Genomic DNA, 10324 nt, shown 5'->3' on the forward strand with positions numbered 1-10324 from the left:
GGTATTTGTCTTTCTCCGCCTGACTCGTTTCCTTGAGCACGATGCCCTCTGGGTCCATCCGCGTCGTCGCAAATGGCAGGATTCGTTCTTTCTTACGGCCGGGTAATACTCCACCGTGTGTCTGCACCACTTCGTTCCCCGCTCACCTATCGACAGGCGCCGGGGTTGCTTCCGTACCTTGGCTGTTGTAAGAAACGCCGCAACGGACAAACGACACAATGGGAACCGACGCATAGAAACGGACCCAATATGTGGTTGCCAGAGGGGAAGGGAGTGAAGGCGCTGAAGGGGAGCCTGGTTGATAATATACGTTTGCCTGGCGACAGGTGATTATGAGGCTGAGTGAGGTGATCGCTCTGTAAGGTGCATGAGCGAACCGCTGGGTTGTACACGTGAAACTCATACACTGTTGTACACCAACTATACTTAAATGAAAAAAACTAAAAAATAAAATTATATTAGCATTTAGAATACAAATAAAGCAGCAGAGGGTGTTTTTTTAGTATTTCTTCAGATAGTGCCTTCCTATTAAAGAATTACATTTACTAAAACGTGCTCAGTGATCTCATTGTATATTACAGTTTGCAAATACACAGTCAGCCTATTAGACACGGGTTGATTTTATTGTCTTTTTAGGGAGAATCTCTACCCACCCATCTACCTGTCCATCTATGTAAGTGCCCAGGGTCACTTATCACAGTGTCAGCGACGTGACTGGGTGGAGCTGGTTGTCACGTACGAACCATTTCTAACCGGCTTGTCAAATATTATTCATGAGCAAACAAGGGGGGCGTGTTGGCGTAATATCACGGCCCCGTTTCCCGAGTCTGTGGCTTAACAGCAGGGTCCTGGGGTGCGGCTGTGCTTCAGGCTAATGGCCCAGGTGTCACGTCAGCAGTGGAAGGTCCCCAGGCCGGTGTCTCACAGTCCCTGGGGCTCCTGTTCCCGCCCCTGTGATATTCTTGAATGAATATGTGAGAAGTCGGGTGTCAGCGTGATTGATAATTTATCCGCGTGTGACTAATCGTCCCACGCATCTCAGCAGAAGCCTACCGGGCCCCCGAGCGTGGGCGTCACTCCCCTGGGACACGACCCCTCCGTACCCTGCACTTCAGGTAATGGATCCTCCCACCGGCTACTGGCCGCCTGGGGGCCGTGGCCCCGCAGAGCCCGTCGTCTCCCCACATCCGCACCCGAATCATTTCACACCTGTGGGAATGCCCCGCCCCCAGGACGCAGCCCCCCCCCGGACACCTACTGACCCAGGGTGGGTGTCGGGGGGGCCACTCACCTGTCTCTGCTCCAGCGTCAGCGGGACCCCCCCCCCGCCTCGCACCCCCAAGGCCCACAGGGAAAATTCCACAAGACAGAGTTATCACTTTTATCCCCAATGCCCAGCAAAGTGTCCGAACAGACACGGCGCATCTCCTAAGCCGGATGCCAGACCCCAGAGCACTTGCCCTTTGAGGGAGGCCCAGGCTGCTCTCGCCGGCACAGGTCACAGTGCCTCCGTTTCTGCCCACGATCCAGGGTCCGTGGAGAGGAGACTGGACATCGCCAGCTCCCCTGTTTGAACCGGGGCCCATTCTGCCCCCCCTGGAATGGGCTGGCGGGCGCGGGGCGCGGGGGGCACACCGCCAGCTGCCCACCCAAAGCCATGTTCCTCCGTTTGTGCAAAAAGCAGAGACTTCGCTGTGGCAGCCACGGGCCCTGACGCGCAGGTTCACCGCGAGCCTGGCTCGGCCGCGGGACTCCGATATTCGGCCAGTTAAAGAAATCGCAGAAAGTCGTTAGGTAGGTTTTATAAAGAAGCGTATTTGGTACTGGAGTCAATTTGTTCTAGAATTTGAAAAGCACATTTGTGGCAGGTGGAAGGAAGGGAGGGAGGAAGGGAGGAAGTTTCTATTTTTAGCAGCAGATGCAATGCAACCAAAAAGTAAAACCATAAACCGGAAGACGGATCAGGACAGAATGACTCCTAATGAGAAGCAGGTTGACAGGGAAGGAAGTCGGGAAAAGAAACTGCGTCAGGAAAGATGCAGCAGCCAGGCCTGACCTCAGCGGCCCAGAGAGCCGGCAGACTAAAAACCAGGCAATAATAATAATATTTAATAATAATGATCCTGTCTACTCACTACTGAAAGCTTTGCTCTAAGTGCTGCACGTTTAACTCATTTAACAATCTGCAACGTCTGTGATATTTACCAAGTTATCATCCTCTGCTGTTTGTGAACTCACCGCCCCCACGGTGAAGGTGAGGGGCCGGGAGAGAGGCCGTTAAGTTCGCAAATCCTACGCCAGGTCTGGGTCATTCCGAGCGCCCGGCCCCCGCGGGCTGTTCATGTTTCATTACGGCTAAAACACTCCAAGGTCTTCGAGACATTTTCTAAAGCGCTTCCGCTTTTCAATATACCTACAACTTTACTAAAATAGAAATTTATTAAAAATACAAAGTAGCAACGGCGTGATGACCGAGGGGCAGGAGGGCCCAGGGGGGTAAGTGGTGATGGAGAAAATAAAAAATACATATGGAAAAAGCCGCACACATTTACTGGATGCAGTCTGATGGGTGTGAACAGGCGGCTGTGGAATATTCAGGCGGCGGGGGGGGACGCGCCGTCCGGGGCCCTGGGGTCTTCGCTCTACAAAGCGTGAAGCCGGAGAAACCGTCCGCAGGTTTAACTCGTACAAGGTCAAGGTAACGAGGGGATGGCAGAGGCTGTGCGCACACGTGGCCCGAGCCGTGTCCTGCGCATGGTCCACTGCGCGTCCGTAACACCCTATGTGATAAAACATATGACCAGCGGCAGGGCCTTGTCGATCTAAGCTCGCTGGGCCGCGTCTGTATCAAACACACCGTGTCCCGTGAGCGTGTTCCTTGGCCACGTGAGGGCCGTGGCCAGACCCGACGCCAGGGCCCCTGTAAGGGGGGGACGGGGCGCAGGGAGCTGTGGGTCCTTCGCTCGCACCCGACACCCTCATCTCTGCGGGTTTATGGGGCTGAAGCGCAGAAAACTAGCGTTTGTGTGGGTAAAAAATCATAGAATATTCCCGGTTCCGTATCGGTCTACTGAGCCTGATAACATTTCTGGCAAACTCGTGAGGAAACGTCCCAGGGCTGGGCGTTAACAGCAGCACTTATGGGCGGAACCGGTTCTGGGTTACAGCCGGGTCACGTCCCGAACGCAGGGTTTTCACAACCAGCACCGGGTTCTCGGTGGAAAAAAAAAACCAAAAAAAAAAGACCCATGGAGCTATTTTCTCTAAGTATTCACAGGCGTCCGACCGCGTAGTTATGGTAGTTCTTTCACGAATGTCCTCACGAATTTATTGATTTAAAAATATTGCTGTATTACTGTGATCTCGTAGCTGTTTCTGATTCTCGGGCAATTAAGAAGCTTAACTGAGGGGTGCTGGACAGGCAGGAGGACATTCCGTGATTTTGACGTGACCGAAGTGACCCCCTCGCTTTGGGCAGCGCCCCCCCACGGGCTGCGAGGCTCCGTCCTCGGCGGTTCTGGAGGACGCGGGGCCGAGTGCCGCACAGCCGCTCCCCGCGTCCCCCGGCTCGTCCCCTCGCCGCTCCCTGGGCCCCGAGAGCAGCGGGTGATGAGCCGGTTTCCTCCCTCGGCACCTGGCTGCTTCCTTCCCATCACGTGGGCTGCAAAGTTCCCGCAGGTGCCGCTTGGGCGCGTTCCTGGCGAACCCCGCAGGCCGCCCGCGAGAAGCAGAGGCCCGCGCTCCTCAGGACGGTCCTGCGGCCTCTCGCTCTTCCCCGAATTCAGCTGGGACCCCGCGTTGGCTCGGGGCGAACTCGGGCCTCCCTCCCGGCTGCGGCTCGTGGGCTCCCGTCTCTCCCAGCCCAGCCCTTACCTGGCCCGTCAGCGGGGAAAAGACGTGAGTGTTTAGACGCTTATATTCTTCTGCTTCTGGGAGACAAACTTCGGTGACGGTGACCAGCTCTGGGTCAGCTGGCTGTCACCAACTGGCAGGACGCGCTGGGGCGTCACGTGTCCCCCCATCCCCCGCTGCTCCCCCGTGGACGGAGAGGGCTGTGTGCGGACGGCGTTTAATGTTTTCCAAGTGTCGGGGTTTGAAGAGCCCACAGAGAGCCGATAGGCCCGCTTCCCAATCTGACGGGGTGAGGAACGCGCCGGGGGCCCCACGGCGAGGTGTGGACACCGCACCCACCCCCCGGGCTCCCCGATCGAACACCGAGCTCACTGCCCCCCCACTCGAGGCACCTGGCGCCTGCCCTGTCCCCGGGCACCTGCCGCGAAGCCGGAGCCATAGCAAAGGGAGGCAGCCCCGTGGTCTGGAGGCTGGGCCGGGTTGCGACCCCCTCACGCCCTGCGGTGCCCACGCCCAGCCCGGCACCGGGTGCAGCACCCGCCCTCTCACGAAGGTGTAACGCAGCCCTTCACACCCCCGACGCCACCTTCCCTAAGGACTCACCGTTAGCCCCCGGCTCCCGCCGCGGTTCCTCGGCCCGTTGCGAGCAGGGCGCGCGCCTTCGCCTTCCGAGGGGCCGGCTCTCGGTGGAGCCTCTTAGCCCCTTTCGGCCGTTGCCGGTCAGCGTGTGGTGTGAATCCACACGTGTGTCAGCTCCCCAGCTCTCCCTTTAAATCCTGAATCCAGGGTGGGATCCGAAAACGCCTCAGAGCCTCTACCGGACGCCAGCCCGTCCGAGTGGCCGCGCAGGGCAAGCCGGTCACCCAGCGAATGCGCCGGCCGCCAGAGGCCAGACGACGCGGGACCCTGATGTCGGAGGAGAGGTAGGCGGTTCCGGTTTCACACCCTCACCCCTTTCCCGCATCGGGCAGTTGGAGCGCGAGGACAGTGGGAGGAATCGGTTGGTTTTTACAGATTTCAATGAAAAAACAAAACCAGTTTGGGGAGATCCCTAGATGTGTGTAGGGGAGAGAGCCGTAGTCACACTAAGAAAATGCTGAAAAGTCACAAGCTTACCCCTAACCACCTCCCGTTCAAAACGAAGAAGCCCGATGACCTGAATTCAGTTTTCCCGCCGATGCCCAGGTGCCACTGCCCACAGGCGTCGTGCTGGGCTTGCAGGGTCTTAGGGCAACGCGTCCCGCGGGCTCGCTGGGCGTCACGCCTACGCTCTCGGGTACGTCTTGAGATTCGGGGATGTGTTTAAATGAAACGCTAATTATCTTACCAACGCTATATATTTTTTTCCAAACCTCTCGACACGCTTTACCACGTGCTGCTGATAGTGCTTCGCCTGCCGGGTGGTGTTCCCGGGCGTTCTCAGGCGGGATGCGGGGAGGGGGAGGCCGGGTCCCCCAGAACGCAGGGCGTCCCGCCGCCGGGAGGGCGCAGAGGCCGGTCCTGTGCGTGTTGCTTAAATCTCTCGGGGAGAGGGCGGGAGAATGGAGGCTCCCCGGTGCCTTCAACACCCTCCAACGTCCGTCTCCTGCGAAGGGGGCACAACTGGGCATTAAAAAAAAATCTAGTTTCTTTAGTGTGCAGCTCGCGGAAGGTCCACCCGCACCCTCAAGTAGGTCGGCTCTGGTATTCGGCGACGAGGCGACGGGGCCACTTTCTTTGTTTCAGTGGGTAGTTCAGGGCGAAGTGAGTCCCGGCTGCGTGCCGGGCAGTTGGGAGCCATTTCAGAGCCGCAAGTGCAGCCTCCCTTTGGTCACAAAGCCTGCACTGGGCATGTGCTGATCGATCATTACGCAACGTGGGAGCGATGTTATTTTAAAGTGAGATGCGTGGACGGTGGAATAAAGCATTTTTAAGATACCTTCTCCCCCGGTTTCTTATTCTCTATGTTCTCATCTATTTTACTGAAGGCTCGGGGGTGGGGGGAAGCGCCGTTGGCGTGGAAACGAGGTTTATAATAAAACAGAGCGGGTGTAAGTTTTGGCACGTGCGGGGAGACCCACTCCTCCCTCCCGGGTGCCCCTCCAAGCAGGGCCCTTTGTGTGCGATGGAGGGTGGGCAGACCGCTGCTCTGGAGGCCTGCGCACACCCAGACCCTTCATAATATTAGTTAAAATCAATGTGCAGCTTTTTTAATTATTGCTCATGGTACAAAGCAGGGAAGGCTCATTTAGGAGCCGATCGATGTGGGGAAGGGATTGGTGGACGGCGGGGCCGTACATCAGGCTGCTTGATGTGAAAATCATTGGGTCTGCGCGGCGCGGGTTTGGGGCGATCAGTCTGGTTAGCCTCCAGCTGGCCGGGGGCGAGGTAATGGGTGAACCCTCCTGGCCGCCGCGCTCCTGCCGGGCGCCCCGAGGAGCTGCGGCCGGCACCCAGCCTCACGCACGTGTCTAGAGGAGAGACGATTAGCGAGCCCGCCTCCGCCTGGCCTGTATTGATCGGGGGCGGTGGGTTTGGGTTGCAGTCGGGTCGTTTTCTTTATCCTTCTTTGGGCTGTAATTTTTAGTTAAGCGCCTGCATTTTGACAAACAGGTAGGTGACGAGCAGCCTGCTCTGAGCGTGACCTCCGTGCGCAGACCCGCCGCTGGCTCTCCGGTGGACGTGTGTGTCTGAGGGAGACAAGGCAGGAGGCCGAGGGGGGCCCGGGGGCCGGACGAGTGCCCACCCGGGTGGAGCCAGCGCCGCCAGGCCCCCGGGCCCCTCGGGCCCCTCGGACCCTCTGGCTGGGCTGTTTCTCAGACATCCGCGTTCAAAGCGTTGCGAGGAAAACAAAGCCCCTCGACGTAGCTGCAGCAGCCTCACTGCTGCTTGTCCTGGGGCAGTTTGCCCAAAGCTGCCCCGTTTCACAAACATGCGCTTTCTGTACACAGATCGTGGCGCATTTTGCCATTTAGATGATTCCTATCTCGTTTCGTTTGGTTAATTTTTGCCTAAGGATGTTTGTTCCATTGATTTTTAGAGAGAGTGGAAGGGAGGGAGGGAGAGCGAGGGAGAAACATCGTTGTGAGGGACACACCCACTCACTGGTTGCCTCCTGCAGGGGCCCCCACGGGGGGCGACAACCCAGGTCTGTGGGCTTGACCAGAACTCGAACCCGTGACCCCTCGGTGCCCAGGCCCGTGCTCTGGGCACCGCGCCACGGCGGCCAGGGCTGCTAGGATCGTTCTCGTCCTGCGTGAGTGACACGTGCCTCGGAGAATAATTTCATGCATGTGCAGAGGACGACTGTTGCTTCCACAAGTGGAGAGGGGCCAGCGTGACCCGAGCGGCTTCCAGGCTCCGCGGGGGCCGAGCTGGTGACAGAGCCTCGCTCACAGTGACAGCCCCTCTCCCTCCATGTCCGCCTGGGGGAGGCTCCCTGGGTGGCCGCCGCCCCCGCCCGGGTCCTCGGGCTGTGCTCGCCCTCAGCGGCGACATTGATTTCCGGTCAGCGCTGACTGGGGCTGATTGGCAAACCTCCTAGTTTTTTACGTTTTAATGATCACATGCTGTTTATTTTAATTTATTATTCCTTGACTAATTATTTGGTGGATTCAATAGTCTGATGCTGACTCCTGGCCAACATGAAAAGTAATTTTTAAAAAATTAAAATAATAAGACCAAGCATTTGAACGAGATAAAGAAATCATTTTCTTTGAAATAAAATTACATCTATATGGATATACAGCGTATTTACAGTATGTATGCAACACACACGCACAGCGCCTGTAACATCTACTGGCAGCAGCAACGTGGTATGTTGCACAATTTCACACTGAGCAGCGAAACTCAAAGGCAAAGCATGGAAATGGACGTCGGCAAATGAAAGGAAGCACAGGACTAGAAGTGGGACCGTGATCTTCTTTAAGGAAGCCTAATACAGAAAATACAAAAGTTAAATGCATAGATTCATCAGTTTATAAAAGGATTCCTTGCCTTTCAAAAGATGCACTGAAGTGCTGAGCTCCTCCAATGAGCGTGGCTATTCCTGTAAAAAGGTGTTTCCTCTCTCTGTCTCTCTGTCTCTGTCTCTGTCTCTCTGTCTCTCTCTGTCTCTGTCTCTCTGTCTCTCTGTCTCTGTCTCTCTGTCTCTCTGTCTCTGTCTCTCTCTGTCTCTGTCTCTCTCTGTCTCTGTCTCTCTCTCTGTCTCTGTCTCTCTGTCTCTGTCTCTCTCTGTCTCTCTGTCTCTGTCTCTCTCTGTCTCTCTGTCTCTGTCTCTCTCTGTCTCTGTCTCTCTCTGTCTCTGCCTCTCTGTCTCTGTCTCTCTCTCTGTCTCTCTCTCTGTCTCTGTCTCTGTCTCTCTCTCTGTCTCTCTGTGTCTCTCCCCATCTCTGTATCTCTCTCCGTCTCTTCCCCTCTATCTCTCTTTGTCTCAGCCGTATTTAATTTTAATTTCGTGTCTGCTCGCCTCCTCTTTGCGCGTCCACGGTCTTTCCCTTCCTCTCAGGTCACCTAAGGACTTACCTCAGGAAAGGGCACTGGCCGGGTCAGACGACGCCCCAGCCCGCGCCGGAGGGGATGGGCCGGACCCACGCACTGAAGGAAGAGGCGATGCTCCTTTATCTTGGAAATGTTTCCGTGGAGGCCACGTGTCCCGCCAGGGTCTGTCCCACGCGGGGGGAGGGACAGAGACAGTGACCAGATAGTCATAAAGCTCGATGGGACAGCACTTCCATCGAGCTGAGGTTCCGGGGTGGAAACTAAAACAGAAGGGAAAGGGCAGAGGGTAGAAGTCCCCAACATTCGGGATCCGGTTTTGAAATAAAGCCCCAAACACAATAAAAGAGGCCACGTGAAACAGGCGTGTTCTGGTCTAAGGCATCAGAAAATCAATAGTCAGCGAAGGAAGAGGGTTTCCGAGAACAAAAGAAGACACTATGACGTGGACCCAGACTTCTAGGGATAACCACGTTCAGTTACAACGAAGGAAAAACCCAGCGGTGAGATTAAAACCAAACCGGACGATCTAAGACGAGGCAAGGACTTCGAGGTACGGCGGGAAGACTCCGTTGTCGAGAGCACAGAAAGGGGAAGAGAAAGCGTAGCCCAGAGGCGAAACGATGTGGCCGCGGGGAGGTAAAACCCAACTTACGGCCCAAAGGGGGGAGAGGGTGGGGGGGCAGCGTCTGGACGCACGAAGGACCCGGTCTTAGGACTGAGACGCACGGTGAGTCCGGAGAAAGCTCAGAAGGTGGGTCCAGAGCTAGACACACCCTAACCGGCTCCGGGCCCGAGATAAAAGTTAAAACCATAAAACCGTCGAGGAGGAGCTGAGACAAATGAGCAACAGATACCCCCCCACGGGAGGGGCAGGCGCGAGGCCGGAAGAGGAACATTAACTCCCAGGGAGTAATTTCATCTCAAGAAGCCTGGGGAGCCCTCGTCCCACAGGCTCGATGGTGCAGCGAGACAGGTGCTTCCGGAGAAAGGAAACCGACCCCCGAGAAAGGGCTGGGACTCACCAGAACCAGTCACCGGGGGTAAACGTAACTACATGACCGAAGCTGAGGTGCCGTCACCTGCATCGCACAGCGACGGAAGCGGTGACCAAGCCCTGGGTGTCCAAGCAAGGTCGAGGCGGAGCTCGGCCCGGCGAGGAGGTGACTTGGGTTAGAGCAGGTGCTGGGGGGAGAGTCGAGACACTAGTTCATTTCGGATTTTGCTCATTACGAATCCAGGAGAAATGCCAACGGTTACTCCTGAAGTTTATAAAAAGGATTATTTTGTTTTAAACAAGCAGAAAAAAAATAGTGAAAATTGAATGACTGAAAAAAATCGGAAATAACTCAAAGAAGCAAAGGAGTAGCAGAGTGAACAGAGAGCCCTCAGGAGCCTGAGGCAGCTGGGCTCTGCCCGTCGCGGCAAATCCGATGGCCTCGGGTCACCACCGGGAAGGAGGCTCTCGGATTGTACTTTTCTCAGGTCAGCTGTTTATTTAGAGGGAGAAATAATCTCCGTCGATAGTCGATACTCTGTCCAAAGGAGGCGGGGATGGACTCCCCATTGCCTAAATTGCCCAGCATGTGAAGAAAAATCAGTCCCTCTACAGAGGAGATCTGACAGATCCCACACCAACCAGGGGATGGGGGTCAGTGTCCACTCAGCCAGGGGATGGGGGTGGGCGTCCACTCAGCCAGGGGATGGGGGTCAGTGTCCACTCAGCCAGGGGATGGGGGTCGGCGTCCACTCAGCCAGGGGATGGGGGTCAGTGTCCACTCAGCCAGGGGATGGGGGTCAGTGTCCACTCAGCCAGGAGATGGGGGTCAGCGCCCACTCAGCCAGGGGATCAAGGTCAGTGTCCACTCAGCCAGGAGATGGGGGTCGGCGTCCACTCAGCCAGGGGATCGGGGTCGGTGTCCACCCAGCCAGGGGATGGGGGTCAGCGTCCACCCGGCCAGGGGATGGGGGTTGGCGTCCACCCGGCCAAGGGATG

This window comes from Miniopterus natalensis, chromosome 7, assembly GCF_054644295.1.
Source record: "Miniopterus natalensis isolate mMinNat1 chromosome 7, mMinNat1.hap1, whole genome shotgun sequence".
Lineage (NCBI taxonomy): Eukaryota > Metazoa > Chordata > Mammalia > Chiroptera > Miniopteridae > Miniopterus > Miniopterus natalensis.